This window comes from Leiobunum rupestre, chromosome 8 (genome assembly GCF_980474605.1).
Source record: "Leiobunum rupestre chromosome 8, qqLeiRupe1.1.hap1, whole genome shotgun sequence".
Taxonomy (NCBI): Eukaryota; Metazoa; Arthropoda; class Arachnida; order Opiliones; family Sclerosomatidae; genus Leiobunum; species Leiobunum rupestre.
This window is the reverse complement of record NC_143391.1, coordinates 53,305,387-53,322,411: the sequence shown is the minus strand read 5'-3', so window position 1 is coordinate 53,322,411 and position 17,025 is coordinate 53,305,387.

Below are 17,025 nucleotides of genomic sequence, written 5' to 3'. Positions count from 1 at the left end.
GGTAAATTCGAAAAACTAAATCAAGACCCATCAACTTCGGCGGAAGTTGACGATTCGAGACGTTCTTCGAGGCAAGGTCCATCACACTCTCCAGTGTATGAAAAGGTTTGCATATTTTGTCATAAAACGTCTAAGTATATTAAAGGGACTAACACTCGAGAACCGCTAATACAGTCTGTAGACTTAAGAGCAGACCAAAAACTCAGAAAGACGGCAATAGAACAATGTGATAAAAGACTATAATAGCGATAACCTCACGAGACATAGTGGCTGCAGAAGCTCACTATCATAAGTCGTGATACAAATACTATACAAGCTGGAAACCAAAAAATCAAGATTTTCAACTGGATTCAGAAGAGGCAGATCTTTACAAAAGTATTGAAAACAAAGCTTTCGCGGAAATGTTTCACGATCTACGCCATTAAATATTCGTAAGAAGCCCAATTTGTTCTCTGCATGACCTTACCAAAAGAGTTATATTATCTCTGGGTAATAACGGAGTAGCTGACTCGACTAAGAATAACCTGAGTTTGGAGAGTCCATAGTATTTTTTAACGTTAACAGAAGAATTTACGTACGACAAGACTGTCTATCGCTTGATTCGCTCTCAGAGTCGTAAGTTCGTTTAATGTTAAATTACGAAGCGAGAGTGGAAACGAAGGAATCGCTATTTTTAACTCTATCTATCTTTAGCACTTCGAGAAAACATAAAAAATACTGTCCAAGAACAAAAATGGCCTCCTCACACCAAAGAACTGCCTTCGGAGTACTTAAATATACCTACAAACCTTACCGTTTTTCTTAATAATTTGATTGGCGGTAAAAAGTTAACGTATTCGGATCGTATCTACAGGGTCTCCTGGTCGATAGCCCAAGACATTATTTACGCTGTTAGTTCCGGCCAGGTAAATACGACAAAGCTGATTCTACTTCCATGGGTCGTGGAAACGTTAACAGGGAATGTTGAGTTGCTAAAAATAATCAATCGCCTTGCCATTCTTGTTCCTATTCAAGGCTTGAAGAAATAGATACATCATTATGTATCGAAAAGCTAGATAATGTCGAAAGAGAATTAGTACCGCTTTTCTAGAAAATACACTCAAATGTTCCTACAGTATTAGAATTTGATAACATTGATCGTCAGGAAGAAGTTTTGAGCGGAGCCGGTACTTCCCACCGGGTAAATGGAATAATTGTTCAACGTCAATCTCTAACGCGCAATCCACCGTTGCCAATAACCAATGTAAGTAAGAAAGACAAGAAACGTACTATTCCATTCTACGATCTAACTCTCGTAGTTTCTAAAAGAAAAGGCCCTCCTCCTATAGTCCCGAACGATCATTCTGAGCGCACAATTGTGGCATCTAATCAAGCTTACTATCGAGATTTAATTTGGGTTATCTCGAGAAATTCAAATTCGCCAGATCAAAAGCTAAGCTCTTTGACTGGATTTAATATTTTAGTTCGAAAATCAATGTCAGTGACGGCTGATTCAGTAGGCTACTTACCCACAATCAACGCCCCAGCAACAGATATGTCGACAGTTCATGAAATATTGCGCTACTGTCTTCGATCAAGCGCTATATGCGAAAGTGGTGGAAATAGTTTGGATAAACGAAGAAATGTTTAAAGATGTAACTTTGGTTATGGGAAACTTTCATACAATATGCAATTTTATGTCTGTGATTGGCAAAATGTTTGGTGACGCCGGACTACGTGATCTGGCCGTGGAATCTGGTGTTATAGCTGAAGGCTCCATTACTAAGGTACTGGAAGGTAAACATTACAACAGATCCGTACGTTTTCATAAACTTACCTTTGAAGCGTTAATGAGACTAGCTTAGAAAGCTTTCGTTGTGTGGTTTGAAAACGAAGGTCAGCAACCCGATAATATGCAAGAAGCCACGAATGTATTCCAAGAACTTCAGATGGATCCATCTCGAAATACCTACGAGTCTATAGTAGTAAACGAGTCCTGCGAATTAATTATTAATAAATTCATTGAATTTATTAGTATCTTGCGAAACGAGAGAGGCACTCTGGCAAAATTCTGGATGACCTACGTAGATAGGGTTGCAATTTTACTACGACTCCTTCGGGCTGACAGAGAAGGTAATTGGTATCTGCATCTCTCCGCGATCCGAGAAATCATTCCATGGATATTTGCCATGGATAAACCTAACTATTCTCGATATTTACCTGTCTAATACTGCCAAATGACTCAGCTCAATAAAACGTTTCCGGAATTGTTTTAACATTTTTACGACCGCGGATTTTCACTTCAGCTTAGGCCAAACAACTCATTTGCCCGAATCGCTATTGACCAGGCTACCGAAGAGACAGTAAATAAAGATACTCAAACTGCTGGTGGAACTCGAGGTTTTAGTCTCAAACCTGGAACCGTTTCCCGTTATTACCTCACTGCCAAATTCAGAGCAGATGCGTTGAGAGAGTTGAGAGAACAAATCTCTCTACAAGAACCAGGAATATCTCACCCAGATTTGGGAAAAAGTTGAATAAAAAGGGATGAAGAAGACGTTTCTTCTATCGTCGAGTTACTAGAGAGTAAGTGGACCAATCCTTTTGCATGCGACATCGTAAGTCTTTCTACTGGTGCAGCAGCAACGAGTGAGGTTTCTAAAGACCTTCTTTCCGCTGGGAGAAAAGGCGAAGAAGCTTACCAATTATTTTTGGAAAATCGATTGAAAACCAGAACCGAATTTCACAACCCCATAAAAAAGCTAAATTTAAAAACATTCAGCTCGATGAAAAAGAACATTTTTAAGGGAAACAAAAAAGACATTGTTCTTAAATCTGACCATAGACTTTTCGCAAATATGGTTTTAATAGCTGATAACCGAAAACTTAATATGCAAGAAGTTTTTAGTCATCCGTTAGGCCCTTTGCCCTGGACTCTAGCAAATCCGGATGGCACTCTCAAAAAGAGCAACAAAGCTGCTCTGGGGAAGTATCTAGAAGACAAAGTAGCTCCAGCTGAAGTAATACCTTCAACAAATGCTTCACTAATTGATGCAATGGCCCTTATCCAGAAACTTCAAGGGGAGAACCATACGTTCGAAGAGCTGTCCAACCACATTTTCAAACAGATTCTTCACGTTGCTAAAAACAGCAAACGGATAGACGTAGTATTCGACGTCTATAGAGAGCGTTCCATTAAGAACGCGGAGAGAGTAAATAGAGGATCTGGGGAGAGTTTGTCCTTTAGCCAAATTCGACCTAGTCACAAAATTAAAAACTGGAGGCGCGTTTTGTAATGTACCGAAACCAAAAACAATTTAATAAAATTTTTAACGGAAAGCTGGAAAGATCAAAATCGAAGATAATTGCTCGGAGATGTAGTTATGTACGTCACATGCTTAGAAAAATGCCTTAAAATAACAAAACACGATATAAAAGAGATCGAGGAACTGGGATGTAGTCACGAGGAAGCTGATACACGCTCAACACGCTTCCAAAAATTATTCAACTTTAATATGCATTTCCGATGATACCGACGTTCTGGTTTTATTTCTCTCTTTCTCCTCTCAGATAAAATCAAATGTTTTTATCAGAAGAGGAACTCGGGCTCACGTGAGAATGGTGGATATTACAAAGATATCCAACGCTATCGGAAATGAACTTTGCGAAGCTCTACTTGGCTTACATTGCTTTACGGGATGCGATACCGTAAGTTCAATGGTTGGTCAGGGGAAATTGAAAGCGCTCAAAATTATTTCCAAAAATGAGAAGCTAAGGTCTTGGAGACCACTGGAACATTTCTGAAGAAACAGTAGCGGAATAGAAGAGCTAATTTGTCAAGTGTATTGTAGAAAAAAAAAGTCAATACACTTCTATATCAAATCTTCAAAGCTAAAAAAGGTAACTTGGAATCGGGACTACTGCCGCCTTGTCTTGATACATTACAGCAACACACTCATCGAACAAATTATCAAGCTGGTATTTGTAAACGAAGCCTTGAAAATTTCCTGATATTCCTAACCCGATAAATGGCCATGGTTGGATATGTGACGAAGAAGGAAATCTGGAAATAAATTGGATGACAGGTTTACCAGCCCCAGAGGCGGTTTTAAGTCTTATGGCTTACAAATTCTCCAGAATATGTAAACCAACGGAATGTACATGCATTTTAAACGGACTGAAGTGTACATCAGGGTGTAAATTGGCAAACTGTTCGAACGTGGTGGATGATGTTGAAGTCGATTTTATAGGTCATGAAGACAGTGACTCATGCAACAGCGATGAGGACTAATTAGATTGTACTTAAAATATTATATACTGTATATTCATAAATTTAAAATATATAATATATTTAAAATTTCGTTCCTAAAATGGGTGTATTTTTTAATTTTTCACATTTCAATAGAGCGACATTCTGCAATCCCCCTTTGACTTTTATTATCGTAGCACCACTAATAAGTACACTAGCAACTAGTGAAATACCTTAAAATAAAGAAAATTAGATACAGAATACAATGCGTTCCTTAATAAAAATCTAGGTGGCGCTGTTTAGTACTGGGGAAGCCACACGTAGATGTATAACGGAGTAAAAATGTGGTTTTTTTTTAATTTAACAGACAAACTAATCTATTAACGATAAATATGTACAAAACATAAATTGAAGAATATATTAATATCTGTAATTTAAGGTACCGCACGTTGAGCTGCAATATTAGGCGAATGAGATACGACCGTTTGAAGATGTTTCCGACGCCATCTTTAATGGGGCGCCATTTTTAACAGCTGGGCGCTAGAGGGCACCGGCAAACGGTTCCTGACTCCTGATACACTACTTTATACAGAAATCCTATTTTCGTTTGGTCAGAAAATTTATGGTCGAATTTTCACCTGGCTCACGGACTAAAACAAATATTTTCCAAAACTCTAGATTCCATAGGCCCTTGTCTATTAGATTTTCTGGTTACGAACACTAGCGCCATCTCACTACAGAATCTTTATGGCGCACTTTTGTTAACCTTTTTAAAAAAGTTGAAACGCCCCCTAACGTTATTTTACTTCTAGCGCGGCTTGTTTTTAAGGTAGAGAGCTCTAATAGCCCTCAAATTAAAGGTTATGTAATGGAAAACGATTCACTATATACCAAAAAAATATAGGTAAGAAGGCATTTAGAAAATAAAGCAATATGTCCGTTATCAAATAAGTTAAAAAACATATTTTCTCGTTTATCCGGCAGATGGCGCTAGATATGAAACATTTCTATAGGCCATGTGTTCGGTTGTACACATCGTAATTTTGTATAGTACATGTACCTATATTCGTTTTCAAATGTTTATATAGCGCACGCGCGCGTGAAAGTGAGTTTTTGGTTGCTGTTAAAAAAGGTGTTATTTTGCGCGTGTAAAAATAAATTAACGGCCAGTTCTGTTTTGAAATAAGAGGAAAAAGGTTTACCGGTTTTTATGTCGGAAAAGTTCGCGTCTTTTATTTCGCTGTTCACGACATTTTTTGGTCCGTCGAGCCGGATACATTCGTCAACTTGATTATGTTCCTCAACTAATCATCGAATCGGCTATCTTTCCGTGAGAGACAGTGAAAATTAGCGTGGATTCTCCGTTGGAAACCGTTTAAACCATCGATCATATCCCGATCGTAAACGAATCAACATAAGTCATCATGGATGTACTGGTGAGAAGAAGAGCAGCTATCAAGGGACAGATCACCAGGATTGAAAATGCGGTGGGTCAAACAGCAACGAATCTATCTGACGTTGGCTTGAAGCTGTATGTAGACAAGGTGGAAAAACTATCGAAAGACTTGGATGAGGTTCAAGATGCCGTAGTTGCAAATGTCGATCCCGACGATGACGATTTCGCGGATCACGAAGATGAATACAACCCCCTAATCGCTCGACTCGAAGATCTGACAATCCTACTCGTCACTGAATCGAATGAAAGAGCAGCAAACATTCCAGTGAGACAAGTCAGACCAGCTAGTTATGTACGTTTACCGAAGCTGGAACTTCCATCATTCAGCGGTGGTTACGTCGATTGGCTTCCATTTCACGATCTCTTCACGGGCACCGTACACAACAACGAATCGCTCACCGGAGCTCAGAAGTTTCAGTATTTGAAGTCATCATTACGAAACGAAGCAGCGCTCCTCGTTCAATCTATTCCGGTAACTGACGCTAACTATCTGGAGGCTTGGGATATCTTAAACAATCGGTTCAACAATACCCGGGAAATCATCGATGCACACGTAAAACGTCTCTTCAGTCAAACTAACGTCATCCAAGAATCTTCATCCGCTTTACGAACGCTCATCGATACCACCGCCGAATGCATAAGGGCGCTCAAGGTTCTCAAAGAACCAGTACAACATTGGGACTCCATACTACTTCATCTTGTAAAGGAAAAACTGGATTCAGAATCTCGCCGACAATGGGAACTTTCCCTGAGGGGGACCGAAAGACCAACTTTCGAGGATCTCGTTACATTTCTTGAACAACGGGCCAGAGCCTTAGCAGCAGCTCCGCCTACAACTACTGCAATCAAGTCGAAGCCTCCATTACATCAGAGACCGAGTACAAAGGCTCATCATGGTGCTCTGAGCGAGACGTGTCACTTTTGCAACGAAACACACTCTGTATACAAATGTACCAATTTTCTGAATGCAACTTCGGACGAGCGTTGGAACATGGTCAAGAGGAGTGCCATGTGTTTCAATTGCTTACGAACCGGTCATCAAAGCAATGACTGCAAATCTGGTCATTGTAGGAAATGCAACGCACGACATAACACACTTCTACATCAAGAGAAGGAATTAACGAAGACGAAGGCAACCTCCGGTGTAGTTTCATGCCCATCTCGTGAAATAATTGGATCAACCCAAGTTATCTTGGCAACCGCAATGTTCCAAGTCAAGGGACTTGACGAGCAACTTTATCCAGCCCGAGCGCTTCTGGACTCGGGTTCTCAAGCCAGTTTCATCACGGAACAATTCACGAGGAAACTAAGATTGAAGCGAACACGTTTCAACGTCTCAGTTGACGGAATTGGAGCAACCGGAATGAACACCTCTCAAGGCAGTGTCATGGTGAATATTCAGTCAAATATCATTAACACGTCGGAGGTCATCGTCGAGGCAATCGTCCTGAAAAAGGTCACGGATTATTTACCTAACAGTCCGTTCGATCCTGGAAATTGTCTACACTTGAAAGGCTTAACACTTGCTGATCCAACTTTTCATAGCCCTGGACAAGTGGATATTTTACTAGGTGCTGACGTGTATCTAGAGCTCTTACAAGATGGCATTTGCAAGGGGAAAGAAGGTCTTCCAGGTGCCTTTAATACTGTTTTCGGATGGGCAGTTTCCGGTCCATTGCTGATGGCCGGAAGAAGTTCGAAAATAAAGGTCCACCATTGTACATTGGAAGCAGATTTGAAACATCTTTGGGAGCTAGAAGACATCCAGCCTCGAAGAATACTATCTCCAACAGAAATTCAATGTGAAAAGAACTTTGAAGAATCACATACACGTGACTCTACAGGAAGATTCACTGTACGATTACCAAAGATAAACGATGCACCAAAACTTGGAGATTCTAAACAAATGGCAATCCGTCGATTCTCTCACTTAGAACGACGTCTACGTGTTAACCCGAATCTCTATGAGGAGTACCGCAAGTTCATGGGGGAATACATTGCCCTTGGACATATGGAACTCATTCCCTCGAATGAAATAAAAATCGAAACCAATCCATCTTACTACGTGCCTCATCATGCGGTATTCAAAGAAGACAGTACCACCACGAGAGTTCGTGTGGTGTTCGACGCCTCTGCCAAATCTACAACTGGAGTTTCCCTAAACGATCATCTGCTAGTGGGGCCAAAACTTCAAGATGATTTGGTCAACCTCCTTATTCGCTTTCGTCAACATTGCATTGTAATGAAAGCAGACCTTGCCAAAATGTTTCGTCAAATTAGAGTACATCCAGACGACTCCGATCTTCAAAGAATTGTTTGGCGAAACAACTCACACGAACCCTTGCTCGAATACCGTTTGCTAACGGTTACATATGGAACCGCATCAGCGCCATACCTAGCAACTAAAGTCTTGAAGCAACTCGGCCATGACGTGAAAGAGACACTTCCGTTGGCATCTTCGGCTTTACAAAATGACTTCTACATGGACGATCTAATGACAGGAGACGAAACGATTGAGAACGTTTTAAGACTTCAGTCAGAAATCATTCAAGCTACATCTCAAGCAGGATTTGAAATAAGGAAATGGGCGTCGAATGAAGCTGCATTATTGGATACACTACCAGCCAACATGAAGGATTTACAAAAGCCACTATGCATCGAGAACGACGAATCAGTCAAGACTCTTGGCCTATATTGGACTCCTTCGGCTGATAATTTCTCGTTTATGGTTACTTCTCCAGCGTCAAGAAGTTCAATCACTAAACGTACGATTCTTTCGGATACAGCAAGGATATTCGATCCTCTGGAACTGTTGGCACCAGTAACCGTTCGAGCGAAACTGATGTTACAGGAAATGTGGCAGCTAAAATTGAATTGGGATGAGCAACTTCCCCAACCACTTGAAGCTAAATGGAGGTCGTTTCGAACCGATTTACCAGAAATTGAAAACATTACGGTTCAACGGCACATTTCGCAAGCTAATGCTACAGACATTAGCCTGCATGGATTTTGTGACGCATCGGAGAAAGCGTACGCAGCTGCCGTATACCTGAAGACGGTGAATAACAACGGACAAATCAAAATACAACTGATCGCTGCGAAAACAAGAGTCGCTCCGCTCAAACAAATCACACTTCCGAGACTGGAATTATCTGGTGCATTACTTTTGGCTTCTCTGATTCAACTGATCAGGGAGTCATTGAGATTGGATATAGCTGATGTTCATTGCTGGTCGGACTCAACAATCGTCCTAGCTTGGTTGAAAGCTCCACTGCAACGTTGGAAAACGTTCGTAGCCAATCGAGTGTCAGAAATCCACGAGAAACTACCGAGAGCGCAATGGCATCACATTTCAGGAGATAGCAACCCTGCAGATTGCGCTTCTCGAGGAATATCCGCTAGCGAACTGGGAAATCATGGTCTCTGGTGGCATGGACCGCAGTGCCTTATTTTCGCCGCAACAACGCAAGAACTACATGAACTCTCAGAGCCAAATGAATGTTTATCCGAGGAAAGACGAATTATTTCTTTAGTAACACATCATCAAATGGATTTCACGCTCCTTTCCAAATTTTCAGCGCTTAAAAAACTCATTCATATCACCGCCTACATTCTACGTTTTGTCTTCAATTCGCGAAATGCGACAGAATTGAGGATTACTGGACCTTTATCGAAGGAAGAGAACGAAAAGGCGCTATCCCATTGGATTCGGGTCGTCCAAAGCAACAGTTTTAACGAAGAGATAGCTTGCCTTAAACAAAACAAAGAATTACCACGGAAAAGTAAAATCCTTTCGATGCGTCCGTACATCGATCAAGATGGGATTCTTAGAGTTGGTGGCAGACTTTGCCACTCCAACTTACCATACGAACAAAGGCATCCGGCACTGTTACCGAGACAGAGCAAATTAACAGAACTTCTAATACAACACGAGCACGAAAAACATTTTCACGGAGGTGCTCAACTACTAACTTCTGTCTTACAGAAACGTTATTGGATCGTCGGTCTTCGTGATGCCATACGTTTCCATATCAGAAGATGTGTTTCATGTGTACGACAGCAGGCAGTCACTGTAAAGCAACTTATGGGCGATTTACCACCAGCGAGAGTAAATCCTGCTCGGCCATTTTTGAAGTGTGGAGTCGACTACGCAGGACCATTTACCCTTAAACTAATGAAGGGACGAAGTCACCTCAGGTTTAAGGGATACATTGCCGTCTTCGCTTGCTTTACCACAAGATCAATTCATCTTGAACTTGTCAGTGACATGACCACCGAAGCATTTCTGGCAGCATTGAAACGCTTTGTTGCTCGACGAGGAAAATGCGCCGACATTTACAGCGACTGTGGAACCAACTTTACAGGAGCCGATCGAGAGATGAAAACATTCATCAAATTCATAGTCTCTACAAACAACAACGATCAAGTGTCACGATGGCTCGCAGACGAAGGAATTAATTGGCACTTCAACCCGCCTGCAGCGCCACATTTTGGAGGCCTCTGGGAAGCCGGGGTGAAGTCCGTCCAGTATCATCTGAAACGAGTTCTTGTCACCATGGTTCTAAACTTTGAAGAAATGCAAACGCTTCTTTGCCAAATCGAAGCTTGCTTAAATTCACGTCCTTTAACGGCGTTAAGCTCGGATCCAAACGACTTCAATGCGTTGACACCTGGACATTTTCTAATCGGAGATGCACTCACCGCAATACCCGAACCCGATCTCACTTCTGAAAACGTCAACCGCCTGTCACGTTGGCAATTGGGCCAACAAGTACTGCAGCACTTTTGGAACCGTTGGCGAAATGAATTCCTCTCTCGCCTTCAACAACGTCCAAAGTGGACTACACCAAAACCGAATCTACGAGTCGGCGACTTGGTCTTGCTCAAAGATGAAGATTTACCTCCAACCAAGTGGAGAATGGCAAGAATCACTGAACTTCATCCAGGACAAGACAATCAAGTTCGCGTCGTAACTGTCAGAACCTCTGACAAATCACTGAAAAGACCCGTAGTTAAATTATGCCAGTTACCACTAGACTGATTTTAATTGTATTCAAACTGTTTACTAAGGGTTATTTATGTATGCAAATGTAACTTTTCGGACTTTTACTATCTCATTTGAAATTCGTTATTTCAAGGCGGGCGGAATGTTCGGTTGTACACATCGTAATTTTGTATAGTACATGTACCTATATTCGTTTTCAAATGTTTATATAGCGCACGCGCGCGTGAAAGTGAGTTTTTGGTTGCTGTTAAAAAAGGTGTTATTTTGCGCGTGTAAAAATAAATTAACGGCCAGTTCTGTTTTGAAATAAGAGGAAAAAGGTTTACCGGTTTTTATGTCGGAAAAGTTCGCGTCTTTTATTTCGCTGTTCACGACACCATGAATTGTAGAACACGTGCCGTTCAACCGAATGGTGGAAACCGCGCGCTAATCGAATAATTAGGAGCGGAGATTCGAATGGTTTTATATTAGCTTGATCCGCCATTTTTAAATGGTCGCCGTTTTGAATAGCTGGGCGATAGACAATGCCACTATGCGGTTTCTAACATATCTAATTACCCTTTTGCCGAAAATATATGTGACAATTTGCCCGCCGAGTTGGTACTCGAAAGTCCAATTTTGAGCCCCTGGCTCATGGACTAAAGGCACCATCTAAGGCCTAAGTAATTTAGCGACTTTTAGTGCCTTTATCGTTGGTGGCCGGGTTACAATGTGTAGGAGGGTGGTGGCAAGCCCTTCATGCCACGCGAGCCAACAACTCTAGGGCGGTGCTATTAGTGGTTTTAGGCAATCGAGTCGGTTTAAAAGGAGTATAAAGACGCTTTCAATGCTGAAAAATATTCCTTTATTTTAAATGAACCATAGTTTCCACAACTTTGTGGGTACCGTTTATTGCCCCCAAAAAGTTGTTAAAACCACTCTTTGAAATTTGAAGCAACGAAGATAGAAAAAACAAAATACTCAACGAGTTTAGAAAGCAGCTTTTTTGAGTAATCGGTTTGCCACCACCCTCCTACGCATTGTAACCCGGCCACCTGAATTAATGGCTTCAAAAGTCGCTTGATGACTTAGGCCTAAGGTGGTGCCTTGGGTATTAGCCTAGCTGATTATTATTAAAAAAAATATGCAATTTTTGCTACTCTGTAATTGAGGAGTATTCTCCAATTACTTATTCAAGGTCAGGTTTGATGATGTTTGTGTACTCGCTCAGCCCTATGCAGCTCCCTAAACTCACTATTATCCTTATCCTCAACAAGTTTTTTCGGAAAGGGGAAACCAAAGAGCTCGAGGGAAAACCCGAGTGGGGAGATAACTAGCAAACTTAAAGCTGAAGAATAAGTAGTTTAGAGTTTTCACCCAGTGACATATAAATATTCATTGCAACCACTAATTTGGCGTTTTTTGTGTATACTATTGCCAGTTGCTTTCAGTGCTTAATTACCATATTTTTTATTTTGTACCTTGTTACTTATAAGCGTATTTGTACCGATGTACTGTGGCTTGCAGCATGGGCTGTAGTTTACTTCTGCTCCAATACTAATTTTGGTTGACGTAGAACTGATGAAGTCGAGGTTTTATTGTTTGATCTATACTAATATTTGTTAATATTATTAGTACCTCAATAATTTTGGTTTTTGGCGTTTTGAGCACGTGGAGCACGTGATGCAGGTGCAATTTTTTGAGTTTTGTTTAGATTTTAGGCCAAAGTAGACGAACATTGGGGGTTATCGTAGGTCTCATGGGTTTTGGCCTACAAAATTGATTTTGACGATGGTGCCATCTCGTTCTGTGGCTTGTTTTATTTTGCATATAATACATTTTCCCATTAAATGCGGCATCGCCTCTCGGTCTTCTGACTAAATATAATGGTTTTTCGGCTAAGCAAATAACATAGTAGCTGCTACGTTAAGAACGCGTTAACAGCCGAATTCCTGACAATGATAGGTTAGGTTAGGTTTTCAATTACTTATTATCCCTACGAGGCAGTTCGAAAAATTCAGCGATGAAGAATTGGATTTTGATGTGTAAAGTTAAATAATTGAATTATGTTAATTAAATAAGAATGGTTTGTCCCTACCCGAAAGTAAGCTTAAACTTACCCGAAACTAACCTTAAACCTATCCGAGAATAAGCTACAGTAATAAGTTGAGATCATTGTCAGAAATACGGCTGTTAAGGCGTTCTGCAACGTAGCAGATACTACGTTATTTGCTTAGCCGAATAGCCATAACTCTTAGTCAGAAGACCGAGAGTCGATGCGGAAATTAGTGGGAAAATATATTATAAGACGCTGCTGGCTCCTCCTGCGGTGGGATACTAATTGTTGATGTTGGTGCAACTGGCGTCCCAAATCCCGCTTCAACCACTGAAGTGACTGAACCAAGTCCAGTCAGGGTCCCTTTCCCAATAACGGAAAGAAGCCTTTCTTCCAAATCCGTTAAAGGCTCGGATTGTGGTCCACCACCAGTTTTTCCCTTTAAGGCCTTTGGTGCCGTAGCTCGAATATTCGAGCGCCATGTTGAAAGCGACTAGCGAAGCAAAAAGTTAATTTTATAGAAATTATCGCAAAAATTTTATTTAAATTGAAACTTACCTTCTTCCATTTTTCAACAGTTTTGGATGGTCCCAAACCACAGCTATTGAGCTGACCGTTCAATTGAATCCACATTGCATCATATTTTGCCTTCGTGAAATTCATGTTGAAGTTCATGTGCACAAAATTAGTATTTGCTTCTAAAAACTCAAGGTAAATAAGCTGTTGCTTTGAATGTACTTTAACACGCATTATACTATTCAGTAAAGTAAAATAATTTTTTATAAAACCAAAATTTTCTCAAGACCTCGAAAAATATCACTAGCTTTAAGAACAGACTTTTCGATTATGAGTATTTTTGTGGAATAATGCGAAATTCTTGGAAAGAAATTCTTTGTCAGTGTGGAAAACCACATTTCGATTGGGAAAACCCATTTGAAAACCGGCCAAATGTAATAACCAATAAAAACAAACGTTTCAAAAAAAACATGACGTAGTGCGAGCGGAAATGACGTTCATTTAGATTTGGAAAGGGAAATCGAGCGATCCAAATGAAGATTTGGATTTGGGTTAGAGAATACGGTTTTTCGCGCCCTATCCAAATGAAGCCGATTCAAATCATTTAGATTTGGAATTGTCTAAACGGTTTGGATTGTTTACCAAATAGCCTCCCAGGTCGTGCGAACCTATCTCTAATCATGTCGCTTTGAACATGATTGTTGAAATTATCGCTGCCATCACCAAAAAAACTAAAACAGGATGTTTCTTTTTTAGAAGAAAATTAATAGATGTTATTTGTTACGATATTATTAAAAAAGTCATCATCACTTGACTAACTTACTCGGAGCCGGGAGTAGTGGCTCACTCCTGTAATCCCAGTCGTCCGGGAGGCAGAGTTTGTGGATGGCCGTGTGAGGACGACCACCAATCTCCCAACGGGTGGTCGGAATACTTCCGCCACGGGTGTCCCCACCCCTGTCCCCACGTATCCCCCCGTTGGCGTGGCCGTTACACATATCTCGCCCTGTTTAATCCGATGGTGTCTTCGCCGGGCCCGCGGTCTTCTCAGACTCAATTCAGCCCTTTCTTCCTTGAATAAAAAAAAACTTACTCGGACTCCGCCCTTTCAAAATAAAATAGTATATTTTAGATTAACTCAAACTGAATCGCCCCGCGTTTCAACTTTTTTCCAAAGTGATAATTTCAGAACGTTTGTGTTCAGACCTTGGGTCGACACACTTTGTATATATATATATATATATACAGAAGATACACCAACCGTAATTGATATCGATTTTTCTCGACAATTCCAATCTGGCTATTATCGAAGACGAAATTTGCAATATCATTTTTCATATCGCGGAAATCTACCAGACGTGAACGGTTTACCATCTAAATTCATAGTACTCAAATGTTTGATTTGTAATACAATTTTTCATTTCGATAATCCTAACAACTTTGAGAGACATCAGAAAGTAATATATTTTAATGAATTAATTGAATTTAGCTTTCGTCTTTCATTTTCCCACACAATCCCGAAGGAATTTGTGCATACTATTTTTGGCCTACTGTGTAGTCGTCGCCGTATTATATACAGGGTGTCCATTAATAAACGATCCAGGGAGAATAATTCAAAATCTGTTTTAGCTACGATTTTGAACTTAGCAGATCACATATCACGCGCAGGGGGGATTGGATATCGAAAAAAATCAATGACCTTGAACCATGACTTCAATTATTGGCAGTGGTTCACTTTTTAGTGGACCCCCTTTACAGTGTTGGGCATTAATCAATTAAATTTTCAATCTATTAATTATTTGACTAAAATATTATTGCAATTAAATTAATTGTAACTAAGCGATTATCTGCACATTGCAATTAATTTAATTGCAATTAAAATATTTATAATTAAACCATTAATTGCACGTTGCAATTAGTATAATCAAAATTTCAATTAAATTAATTGCCCAATGCAATTAATTTAATTGAAATTAAACCATTAATCGTCCATGGAAATTAAATTAATTGGAATTAAATTTAATTGGAATTTAATCATTAATTCCACATTGCAATTAAATTAATATCAATTAAAATTAGTTGCAATTAAACCATTAATTCCACATTGCAATTAGTTTATTTGGATTAATACCTGTTAATTTACGTTTTGATTGTTAAAAGTATCAATTAAAACTAACAATTAAGTACCCTATTTAACTTTACGGATATCAGATGAACACGATTAATATATATTTATGCATATGAAATTGCTCTTAGATATATTGCTTCATTCATAAAATTTAGCACTACTCCTTGGTAGGAAACATTACTTTCATAATATCAAAAGTGACATAATTACCTGTATTTTAATATGCTAAAGGTTTAATGAATGCTCGCCTCGAGATCGACCACATAAAAGACTATTTATTGTCGCCTTCTGGATCATTTTTTAGTCTTTGGTAGTATATCGTAGGTAGATGGCGAAAGCCTCTCCACAGAACGACAAAAAATACAAAAATACACTAGGTTTGACCAGTGCTACTTAGTTCCTCCGTTCCTCACTAAGAGGCGTTATTTGTTGGTTTTAACTTCCTTCCCTCCCCAAGGCATACATTCCCTTCTCCCCTCCCAACTTGTATTTCGCTTGTAACATTCATTAAGAAATAGGTCCGATTGACACACTTTTGGTAATTATGTCAATTTTGATAATATTCATTTTTTAATTATTTTCTTTGTGTGTCGTTCATATTTCTTTAGTTTGTCGAATGTAACTATAAACTAGCAAAAGTTACAAGTCACGACGTGTTTGTTTGTTTTGTAGGCGGTTGGCACGGCACGCAGTGCAAAGGGTACTTGCCTTTCGCTCCAGATAGGCCAGATTAATTTTAAGGATACCGCACACTCCAATTGGACAACTAGAGCAAAATGGCGCTCAATCAAGCATCATTCTCTCTTCAATACAGCCCAAAAAGATCGCGCCTAGCGGCCGTCTTAAACAAATTAAGAAGTGTTGGTGATTCATCGCAATTTATTGAACGCTAATTGGGCAAAAATAAAGAGCGCAGTAAAATACTTCTTCATAAAGCATATAGTTTACATAATTATAATAGAAGCAAACATTAAAATCCTATATTGACAGCACCTCTCTACTACGTAGTTTTTTTGCTTCAGTTAAATCAATCTGCGTCATTTTGTCTTTAAAAATCATTATAAAATCACCCTAAAAACTGAACCGGATTAACACTAATGGGGGCCCTGTGCCAAGTATAATTTGGGGCCCTTATTTTTCGACTTTTATAATGTCTAAACGCAAAACACCAAAAGAATAGGTACATTAGCTCTGAAAACGTTGTAGGGTCACGTCCCTTGGTTACTTTCCATCGATCTTACAAAGTCCGTAGCGCGCGCATTTTTTTATTAACGTGGCTCGCGCAAAATCGCAAGAGTTTATTTCGTCTAAGAAATTAGGAATTAGTCCACGCAACACCTCCTAGGCTCTGAATAAGCCCCAACCTCAGAGACCACTAAGTTAGCCCCAACCTCGGAGGTCTCCTTAGATAACCCCAACTTCGGGGGCCCTGTACCATAGCAACCTTGACAACAAACTTCCTAAAGTAGCCCAATTGGGCGGGAAATCGCCCATCTGGCAACTCTGTTTCGCTCCCACTTACTACGCTACGCATTTTCCATCGCACTACACATTGGTTCGGACGCCACTCTCCAGTCCGCGCCCTTTACAATAACCTGTTTTAATTGTTAGTGTTTAATCAAATGTATTAAAAGATTGAAAATTGATTAGTTGTTAC